We start from the raw sequence: 12,580 nt of genomic DNA, 5'->3' as shown, positions 1-12,580 counted from the left end.
CCACCCTCCATTTAAAAACACAAAGATGTAAAATGCTGTTTACAGTTTTAATTTTAATCTGGATGGAACTTGATGGAGAAAATTTAGAAAATAAATAAATATGAATTAAATGTAACAGAGAGGTGACATATTAAGCCAAATATTAGCCTAGATGCTTTTTATCGATAACAGTTGTCAGTGGACATTGGCACTCAGACATTAGCTGGTCATTCGACATAATTTTTCTAAAGACCCATCATGCTCTAAAATCAAAGTGATCTTTGGATGATATATAAGCAAACAATCATTAAAAAGAAAGTGCAATTTCTCCAGAAACTGCAATAGCAGCAAAATGTACAGTGCATTATTCCAAATCAGAACGGACATGTCAGAGCTTTGAAAGTGTTGATGTAAGCTGTTGAAGCAGTAGCAGTTCCAAATATCAAATGGAACTATAAAATAAGGAGAACCAAAGAGAGCAGTTCCTCCAGAAATGAGTGTGTTGCAGCAGCTGCAAAATTTTTAATGTGATTGTTTTATAGACAAACACAAGACAAAGATTTTGAAAAACTACAATCATGATTTAAAGCTGCAAGAGAAGAAACGGTTGTATCCAAGGTACTTACGAAGCTATCTATATTAACATTGGCCATAAGTCGGTCTCTGTGTACTGTGTGTAAGAATCTGTGTGACAGGGCTACCACATCTTCGGTCAGTTAAATCTAAACTATGTGGTATATGCAGACAGTCATTTCCTATCAGAAACCATATAATTCTTGATATGTATAAAATGTGTATAAAAATATGTATAAAAATGAATGCAAACTCAATTAATTAAACGCGTTGGACAAACGTTTATGAGAGAGTGCAAAGATAGGGTTAAACAGAACAACACATACATAACATGTACAGAGAAACAACTCATTCATTCATTCATTCATTATCTGTAACTGATTATCCAGTTCAGGGTCGTGGTGGGTCCAGAGCCTACCTGGAATCATTGGGCGCAAGGCAGGAATACACCCTGGAGGGGGCGCCAGTCCTTCACAGGGCAACAAAGACACACACTCACACATTCACTCACACACTGACACCTACGGACACTTTTGAGTCGCCAATCCATCTACCAACAGTTTTTTTTTGACTGTGGGAGGAAACCGGAGCACCCGGAGGAAACCAACGCGGACACGGGGAGAACACACCAACTCCTCACAGACAGTCACCCGGAGCAGGAACAGAGAAACAACTGCACTGATTCAACAGAGAATATTGTAGAGAACGGAGAAGAAGAGAACCCAGAAAAAATGACTAAAATTCTGATTTTCTTAAAGTTAACTTAAGATTTCGTAAAGCAGTGGTTTTGTAAATCAGTCTTCAGGCCACAGAACAGTCACAATTTTTGCTTTATCTCTTTGTGAGAATGGGGTGAATGAAGTAAAGGAACAGTGGATTCTCATCCATGAACATTCACAGCCCAAGGCATTCAACCCTCAAGTTGTATTGCTGTGTGTGTGTGCGTGCAAAATTACAGTTCTTATATTTTGTACATTTAGATAATGGACCATCCTTAGTCTTCAGTGCGACTCGTTCTATTATGCATTTATTCACTGGAAATTAAAAATAACATAAAATATATTTAATGTATGTTCAGATTTATTCATGATATATTCTCTGTCCTCCTCTGACAAACCTAAATGCTCTCAAACCTACTTTGCCTTAGAACCAAGCCTGAAATCCATATAAAAATAAATTTCTCCTAGAACTATACATAGAACCCAGTTTGGAAGAATCTCAGTTGAGAATTTTGTCTGATAAAAAACAGCTGATGAACTTCTCACAAACGTCTTTCCATGTAGTTTTAATGCATTTTTAAAAATATTTATTTTAATTTTATTTAGTTTAATTTATTTTATATATATCATATATATTCACATATTTGTTATATTTTATTACTTTAGTAACTCTGTGTTTTAAAAGGGCTGAGGGATGTGCAGCAAACTATCTGTGTGTGGTCAGCGGGAGCATCTGATAAAAATGTTTTGCTAATTTCATCGCTGGATTCTCATCTAACCCTGTTCTTCCACTAGGGACATTAGTATTGGTGGGCATCAAGTACACACACCAAAGAGAAAAGAGTGGACGAGGCCTCAGTGGATGGCCTACCAGCCGTTCGACACGTTTTCTCTCTTCCTTTTTTCCCGCCCTATCCTAATTAATGCTATTTTAGGCCTCCGGGGCCACCAAACACTGAGAGGCCGCTGACAGATAAAGAATGGTGTAAATAAACTCTCTGTACTACACAAGCCCCTCGAGCCCGCCCAGCAGTCTGTCAACACAGTCTGAGCCCAGTTAGCTTGGCGCCGTTTACTCTAATTAGTACCCCCCAAAAAAAGGAGGGGAAAGAAAGAAAAGACAGAGAAGTGTATGTGTGCGTGGGCATGATCATCTCTGCCATCCCCCCCCCCACCCCACCACCATCACATCTCTGCCCTATAAGTACCCTGAGTGATCAGCAGAGCCAAATATAGAACAGCTGTAAAGCATATCCAAGACTTCACTGAAGCTCATCTACATAGATTTTCCAGTTTACTTTAGTCCCTGACTTCCAAAAGTTTTGACTCATCAGTCTATAGAACATTATTTCAACAGTTTATGTGTTTTGTTGCAAAACCTATACGACCTCTATATGAGTGCTCTTTGCATATTTAATCTCTGTTTTCAGCTTAACATGCTTATGGGGAAAACTGGTTTTCACGCCGGGATAGGGGGGAAATTGGGCAGGGGGCCAAAGTGTAATTATATGTAATGGTACGCCCAATTTTATATTTCTTCTCTTATATCTCTTATAAGTCTCCCCCTCCTATCTCCCCTGTTCTAACCTCTTGCAGAGGTTGATTGAGCTGATGAGCCACTTCATGTGTGTTAGAGCACGTCAAGTACTAACATGTGTGAGGCTGATGTATTCCAGCTCCTGAATTTGGTTGAGTCACATTTCCACTATCTACTCCACACATTATAGTCAGCATTGCCATTATAATCAACATTGTCACACAGTGAGATTTTCAGTTTTGTAAATATGAAAAGAAATAAAACCCCATTAAGTTTGGACATTTTATAATATTCAATAAGAACAAAATCTGTGGTTTATGTAATGATATTTCCCTGAACCTTTGTTTAATTGAAGAAAAGATGTACAATGTTTTCACTGACCAACTTGAATCTGCTTATAAACATAAAATATTTATGAATAAATAAATACAAATTAATGCCTGCAACACCCCAAAAATGTAGGGAGAGGGGCAGAAAAAGAGTGAATTTTTAGAAAATATCTCACATATGTTTGAAGCATTGTACTGTACACAGGTGACATGAGTGACGGAATGAGTATTCATCAAAGGTGTAGTCTTTTCAAGCAAAAGGGTCATTGCTCATCATTTTATGCCTAACTTCATGACAGGTCAAGTGGTTCAAACTGAATATTTTCTACAATATTGCACTGGAAATGTTAGGTTTGAACTACTTGATCTATCATGAAGTTAGTCATAAAATGATAAGCAATTATCTATTTGATTTTTGCATTTATGATCTTTCATACATGATATTGTACACTATTCAGGAAATCTGCAGAAATGCCACTCTGCTGACTGAGCTTCAAACACTCCACACTGACAAAAAAAAAGCCAACGTCTGTCTCATGGTGTTCAGGGAGCATCAGTGACCACAAGGTGGATGACTGTATAATGACAAATACAGGCATAATATTAACAGTAAATATCCTCAATTTCCAAATGATTTAAAAGTGAAATTAAACTGAAATGCAATGTAAAAGTGAAAATACTTCCTCTTTATGGATTGTGTTTTAAAGATAAAAAATCTAAATTAATTTAAAATTGCAAAATACAGTCAAGTTGTTGAGTGAAGGCATTGGGAATATATTCTTTGACAATATAATAATTAAATAAAAAATAACAAAACAGAAACAGTGTCGCAATAGTGAAGTGTCTGAGTATGTGTGTGTGTGTGTGTATATGTATAAATTAGGTTAATTAGCAACATGTCAAATAAAAAAAATGTTTTAAATTTTGTCATCAGCAACACTGATTGCCTTTTAATCCTAAGAAGAAACATGATATTGCCATGACCTGGTGGCTAGGGAACTGTTCACTAGTGTTTGTGTAAATGTGTGTTTCACTGCACGGATTGGGTTAAATGAAAAGAACTATCTCCTGTGTGTGCAAGCACTTTGGCCACTAAAGTGATTCTAATTCCAAAGAGGAGGGGGTCATCAGGCTTGCATAGTTCAAAAGCCAACATCCTTAAATCATCCTTAAATCAAAACTATTGGATTTAAATCAACAGTATATGTGTTAAATTAACACTGAGAGTGTAAAAGTGTGTTGATTTAACACAGATGATTTTACTGTATGAGGTGCATTAAAGTATAATTAATACATCCAAGGTGTGGGCGGCACAGTGGTTCAGCAGGTAGTGTCACAGTCACACAACTCCAGGGGCCTGGAGGCTGTGTGTTCAAGTCCCACTTCGGGTGACTGTCTGTGTGGAGTTTGGTGTGTTTTCCCCATGTCCGTACGTGTGTTTCCTCTGAAACACAAGTTCCTTCAAAAACATACGTTGGTAGGTGGATTGGCGACTCAAAAGTGTCCATAGGTGTGAGTGAATGTGTGAGTGTGTCGCCCTGTGAAGGACTGGCGCGCCCCTCCAGGGTGTGATCCCACCTCGTGCCCAGTGTTTCCAGGTAGGCTCTGGACACACCATGACCCTGAACTGGATAAGCGGTTGCAGACAACGAATGAATGAATGAATGAACCAAGGTGGACACATAAACCGAACACAAATGCTAGAATACACATGGACACTGGACCATAAAACCAAACTTCACAGACAGAGCTCAAATGAGACTAGAGATACAGCACCTGTGGACTGCCGTTTAAGATGATAGATAGAGCACATTGTCAGGAGTCACCCGTTTTGTTTTTGTTTTTCTGTTTTGTTCATGTTTTTGGACTGTGGGAGGAAACCGGAGCACCCAAAGGAAACCCACACAGACACATGGAGAACACACCAAACTCCTCACAGAGAGTCACCTGGAGCGGGAAACGAACCCACAACCTCCAGGTCCCTGGAGCAGTGTGACTGCGACACTAACCTGCTGCACCACCGTGCCATCCAACATTAATATAGCTGCAAAGTAATTTCTGTATGACAATATTTGAGATTTGTCCTCCTCATAACAATATAGTGATGTTGGTTCAAGTGAAAGCAACTGTCAAAATATTCATTCATTCATTATCTGTAACCGCTTATCCAGTCCAGGGTCGCGGTGGGTCCAGAGCCCACCCGGAATTACTGGGTGCAAGGCAGGAACACACCGCATAGGGGGCGCCAGTCCTTCACAGGGCAACACAGACACACACATTCACTCACACCCACTTCCAAGTCACCAATCCACCTCCCAACATGTGTTTTTGGACTGTGGGAGGAAACCGGAGCACATAGAGGAAACCCATGCGGACACATGGAGAACACACCAACTCCTTACAGACAGTCACCCGGAGTGGGAATCAAACCCACAACCTCCAGGTCCCTGGAGCTGTGCGACTGCGACACTACCTGCTGCACCACCGTGCCGCCCTGTCAAAATATTCCTCCACTTTAAAACAATTGTTCAGTTAAAATAATGCCTATGACAAAGAATTATAAGTGCACTATTGTGTCTGTCTGAGTTTAGTAGGCGCCTTTACTTGGGATTGTGCCGAGAACATGTACCGGAGCGGGGAGTGTGGCTGAAGGGAAGGTCATAGTGAATATAAAATATTTGTTTGGTTGGAGATGCTAGTGCTCTATTATGACATCAGATGGTTTAATATCTGGTAGGTAACCTTTTATTAAATAAGGTTATTAAATGTGATTATTCATTTGTCAGGCATAAAACCAGTGGAACCTGTATTTAAATAAATATTACACAGAGTCAGAGTCAGTTCAGGGTTACCCTCGGAGCACTTATCGATCACAGGGCATCACACACACACACACACACACACATGCTTAAATGCATTTCACTATAGAATTGGCATATGGCTATATGGCCTTGGCACGACAAAATTTCAGGCTGCATATCTTGATGCAGTAGTGGACTGTGTAAAGTGACAACAGTTTTCCAAACTGCTCTTGAGCTCATTCAGCATTAATCACAGTAGTATGACGGTGTCTCATGCAGTGCCATCTGAGGATGCAATAGTCATAAATACATTTACAAACGTCCACTGCCTGTCCAAACAGTGGACTCTCTTTAGGTCTTCAAACACAGACTGAAGACCCAGCTCTCCTTAAGTGAGCACTGTAACAGACTGTACTGCACTTATACTGCACTTAACTACTTGTTTCTAGGTATGAGTACTGACTAGATGCTGTTTATTGCACTTACTACGTTTTGTTTTTCTAGGTATCAGCAATGGCCCACGTATATATAAATGCTCCAGAATTACTTGGAATTAAATCTTTTTATATTGATGTACATTAAAAATTAAGAAGATTTTTTTCCTTCTCCTGTAAAATTACTATTTTATGATATATATATTTTTATTTGGACAGCGACAAAAATTTACATTAACCTGCTTAGGGTGGAGTTTTCTACAATGCTGTAACTTGAAAATACTATAACTATATAACATTTCACTTTTATTGTGCCTCTGACCCAACGATTTGATTGTGTTTCCGGCATCAAATTTTAATTTAGTTAATATTTACAAAATCTTCTTTATAAGAAAATTCTTAAAGTTGGTCAGTGAAAACATTGGATATCTTTTCTTTTTTCGTTTGGTGGTTAAATAAATGTTCCAGAGAATGAACAAATCACAGATCAAATTTTCTGGAAAACAATTTGAGCATCCATCCATCCATCCATTATCTGTAACCGCTTATCCAATTTAGGGTCGCGGGGGGTCCAGAGCCTACCTGGAATCATTGGGCGCAAGGCGGGAAAACACCCTGGAGGGGACGCCAGTCCTTCACAGGGCAACACAGACACACACACATTCACTCACACACGCACACCTATGGACACTTTCGAGTCGCCAATCCACCTGCAACGTGTGTTTTTGGACTGTGGGAGGAAACCGGAGCACCCGGAGGAAACCCACACGGACACGGGGAGAACACACCAACTCCTCACAGACAGTCACCCGGAGCGGGAAACGAACCCACAACCTCCAGGCCCCTGGAGCTGTGTGACTGCGACACTACCTGCTGCGCCACCGTGCCGCCCAATTTGAACATAATAAACCATTTCATCAACTTTCTAGTACTGAGCTCTTAGAGAGATTGAACACTCATGACATTTAGTTCCTATGGCTAGCATTATAAACTGTTCTTCAGAATTACAATTTACATAGCTCTGAATGTCTTAGTTTAACTTTTAATAATTATATTCAGATATTTGGAAAACAACCTGCATAAATCCCATTTCCTTTAAGAAAAAATTAAGCAAACAAATAACTGTTACTCTGGAAGTCCCTGTTTTAGAAATAGAATTCAACATGAATATTTATTTATGAAAAATAAGATGATCATATTTTTTTGGTACTTCAGGATGCATTACTCTTGGACTGTGCCTCCATATAAAACATTTCTGTTCCATTTCATCTCTCTTCAGCATGGTTACAAGCTACTGACATTCTAGCTACCACTGAAGCAGCACAACATTGTCTTCAGTTGAATGCCTCAAACTTATATTAGATATGATATGCTTAGCAATAGCCTTCTCCATAACCCAAGCTTGGATGTTTTGAGAAAAATAATTACCACGTTTCTCACCAGTGTTGCAACTGTGACTGAAAGTTAATTTTTTACATTAATTAAGCTCTGGAGCACAAAAGATGACAAGCACATTTGAAAATCTGGGATGGCAACACATAATTTGTTAAAGATGTCATTACATAATGTAGGTTAAATAACATCCATTTTTTTGTAAAACTGATAAAAGTGATAAATAGTGACAGGAGATGCCCTCCTCTGAACATCTTTAAGTAAAAGTAAGACACAACTTATCATTGTAAATCTTTGCCACTCTAATCAGGAGTGGGTCTTTTTCTCCACTAATTAATCACAATTTTAAAAACATTGTTTTGACAGCAGTATTGGTGGTTTTAAGGCAGCGTTTATTTTTGTACTCATTGTTTTACCGGCCTCATTTCTGCTTTTAGTCTGTGACCCTCCTCTCGCTGATGGATGTGAGCTTCTCCTCGAGGAAACAGGAAGTCTCTAAAGTACACAGATTAGGAACTTAAGACAAACTGAACTAAATCAAATGTAAATATATTATGATGTTTTCTAATTATTTAATTGCTTGTGATGAGATTTTGATGAGTGCCAGTAAAACATTAAGTCCATGAAATGTTTGAGTTCATGAGTTCAGTGTTTGAGTTCATGACTTCATCACCGCTTCATATTTACCAGTAATTTATAGATTTTTGGTATAACCAGCTGAAGGGTTTTGTGACAGGGATGCAATAAGTAAACAACTAAAACCACTAAAAACCAAACAAATATTAATATGCCTAATTGTATGTCCTGTGCAAAAACACTGAAACACTGGTTCAGGCTTTCATCCAGAAAAGAATATTGCTGTTATCTAAATGAACAGATTCTGTGTGGTTTAATGTATACTGAGGGAAATCATGCATTTTTAAAATGGTTCAAATACTATACTATATTCTGTTTGAATACTTCTTGTGAGAGCATATGTCCATGTGCTTTTGTTATAAAGTTGTGTATGAGACTCTGTGTTGTAGACACAGTACCATGTATTTCAGTCTAAGAAACAAGAGAAAGCATTTAACCAAAAATTACACACAAACCTCTAAAATAAAAGCATCATATCTATCCATATTTAGCTTCTTTATTTAGTACCTTTAACTACTCCATTTTTCAAATCTGGAACCCAGTGCATTTTAGCTGTGTCTTTCAACAAAAGCTGCTCCCAGATGCCTCACTGACTTGATTCACGACTAATTTTACCAAAAGCAAGTTAGTTGCCGGTGCAGTAAGTAGTGTTGCAGTCACACAGCTCCAGGGCCCTGGAGGTTGTGGGTTCAAGTCCTGCTCTGGGTGGTCTCCCTGTGTCTATGTGCTCTTTGGTAGGTGGATAAAAATGCTTATCATCCTCTCTTACTGCTCTTATTACTATAAAATTGCTCTTTTGCCCATCACAGTATACATATATGGTCACAATTGAGACAAATTTTTTTCTTTCAAACTTTTCAGTTTTAAACCCATATGTGATAGCCACCTTTTGCCAGCAGCTTAACTGGATCACACCTTCACAATATGAAGGGAATTAGGTATTGTGAAATTTAGTATCTTTTCATTGATGACATTGATTTCATTTGGCAGCTTCAAAGCTCTTGCAGAAAATTTCAATTTACCACAATCACAAATTAATTTAGTTGATTTGAATTTGAATACTGAACCCTAGGGTTGAATTTGAATTGATACTCTCTATCAATCCTCAGAGAGTATACTGCAAACCCCAATAAAACTCAAAAGCCAGATATATTGAATACAACAGTATCCCTTAAAAATGTATCAATGGATAATATAAGAATGGCCTGAGTAGAAGAGCTAAATATAAAGAAATAGCTGATGATACTTGGTGCAGTGCTTTAAAGAGAGTGAATGGAACAACTTCCTGTGCTCGTCTCAGTCTAAAACAATTTAAACATTTTCATCAAACTTATTATAGTAAAGCAAAACTGTGCAGAATATTCCCCAGTTTAGATGAAAACTGTGACAAACATCATGTCGCTAAAGCAGATGTTACCCACATGCTCTGGTCTTGGTCAGAAACCTAAGGGGTTTCGGGTTAAATATATATAAAATCTTATTGTTTTAGTTGTACAACTCAATGCTGAAATACCCATATTTGGGGTGTCTGAGGATTCCAATTTAGTCTCCAAAAGCAAAACAAACAAAAAAAACTATGCTTTTGCCTCTCTATTAGAATAATGCTTTGAATAGAAATTGCTGGAAAATCCTGCTAGATCTATATGTGTCTTTATGTAGATTTGTTTATAAAAAATTTTTTTCTGTTTTTCCTCTCGTCTTGTTTTTATTCATCTGTTTAATATGTGTGTTGCTATTATTTGTTTATGCACAATTTTATTAATATTGTCATCTATTTATTTACTGCAGTAATTTATTTTTAATTACATTCCATTACATGTACCTGAAAGGCACTAAGGATTGAAATGTTTTGGGTGGGGTGAAATAAAATTAAAAATCCAAAGGAAAAAATGTAATATGTGTAAATGTAATAACTTAATGTTTGCTGTATCAGAACTTTAAAAATAAATATATATATATATAATTAATAATTTTAATTTTAAACTTTTGTTGGATATACAGTACTGTGCAAAAGTTTTAGGCACCAGAGATTATGAGATTTAAAAAACTATTTATCTGAGTAGTAAGTGTTTTTTAAAACAAACAAACTAACAAACAAACAAACAACAAATAACACCCAAAATTAGAATAAAACCAAATAACATTATTCCAGTGAGTGTAATATTCTGTGTGTGAATGTGTCAGTTTAACATTTTCCAAATCTCTCCTTGTGGCACTCAGTATTATTTTAGGTTATCATCCAATATCTAATTTTACCCATTAATAAATAATGATTTTAAATAATGTGTGATGTTGATTTAGCAATCGAGGAGAATCTGAACAAAACATTGTTCTTCAAATTCTCTCATACCTACTACTTTATAGGGAAAAAATGATCTTATATTTCTTATTTGTTTTATATTATTATTATTTTTGTATTTACTGTGGTTATATATAAATATATACAATTATACCACACTAAACAAAGTAGATATAAACTTGCAAAAGAACTTTCATCATATGGGAAAAGTTAAAGGAAATTGATTAAAGAAATTGGAGCACCGGAAAATGAAAGATATAAACAAAATGGGACTCCCAACATCCATAGAACTGATAAAACAGCATCAGTTAAACAGATCTCTCCTCTCTTTGACTTTGCACCGGCTTTTACTCTCCCACAAAACAACTGACCACTTTCTGCATCCTCATACATCTTCATAACTATATTTTACCTTAACATTTCATATTACTCATTATCTCTATTGTTTCACTTTTACTTCAGTTTTCTTATTTATTGAGCTCACCAGTGTAATCAGAGGAGGATGTGTTCTCCCTTATGAGTCCTGGTTCTTTTCATGTTTTTTTCCTCATCGGCTGAAGGAGATTTTCCTTGCCACTTTCCCTTATGGTTTGCTCATAGGAGTCTTCGTCCCAGACCTCTGTAAGGCTGATTTGTGATAACATTCTGTCGTGAAAAGCACTGTATAAATAAAATTGGACAGAATTACTCCACTCAGCTGCAGATCTGAAAATTCCACAGGTGTTTCTATCCATACATTCACTGTAAGAAGGCCTCATAGTATGTGTAGCAGTCAAGACATCATTACTGAGAAAAGAAAAATAAAATCCTCACCTAGGGTCACTGTGTTTGAGGAATTTAATATGTTCTCCTGGTGTATGCATGGGTTTCTGCTCTGAGTTTGTTCTGCAGTCCAAGAACACATGTTGGTAGGTGGACTGGCTTTACCACAGGTGTGATATTCTGTGATGGACTAGGTGTGTGCCTGTTTTGCACCCAAGGATTTCCTGTAAGCTCCACATCCACTGTGACACTGTTCAGCATCAAACGGACACAGAATATTGCTTCCATCTTCATACTGACTTATGAATACAGTTTGAGATTATTTAGGTAGGAGCCCTCTCTAAATTCAGGAGACACCAACTGTATAAAAATAAACACAAGCTAAAGTGGTGCAAAACACAACAACTCCAGTTATAAATGAGTTCCTGTGGTAATTCAAACAGCGAATAAAAATGTACAGGAGTGTTCAGCTTCAGCCATGCACTAACATTTTTCTCCTCAAAAATAATGTTCCACCTTAAAAGGCAACATCAGCTGCTGTGGGGAATTGCAATTCTAATGTTTACGCTCAGGAGCTCCATGTATTTTAAGGTGGAACTGTATGTTTGAGGTCTGTGTTAATTTCATGCAGTTCCACATTAAGTAATATGAAACCGCTAAAATAAATAAACATAAACCATGTATGGAGCATGATTAAAGCAATATCCTCATTTCTTTTTAAGATTTTCAAATTCTGGAGGTCTCTGCTGGGTATTTTTTTTCTAATTTGCTGAGAACAAGGAGAGAAAATCTATTTCTGGGCAAGCTACTTGGTTTTGTTACTTGTTTACAGGCAGTGGGGCTTGTTTCCAGCAAGCAGATAGTCTGGAGAACTGGCAGTCTTTTACATTTTCAAAATTTCTTCTGAAGTATATTAAAATATTTATTTAATTATTTATATAATCGCATTTGTGGATGTCACCTTTAAGTTAATTGAACTAAATATTAATCTGAAGGCCTTGTTGGTCAAATTTAGATAAATTATAATCATTAATTTGAGATAATTATTTATTCTATTGGACTGCATCCTCAAAAGTATCCATATGAGTGTGTTCCTGCCTTACACGCAGTGATAAGCAG

The sequence above is a fragment of the Hoplias malabaricus genome, chromosome 9, assembly GCF_029633855.1.
Source record: "Hoplias malabaricus isolate fHopMal1 chromosome 9, fHopMal1.hap1, whole genome shotgun sequence".
In the NCBI taxonomy this organism is placed as follows: Eukaryota; Metazoa; Chordata; class Actinopteri; order Characiformes; family Erythrinidae; genus Hoplias; species Hoplias malabaricus.
The sequence above is the reverse complement of the archived record's forward strand: the minus strand, read 5'-3'. Positions refer to the sequence as shown.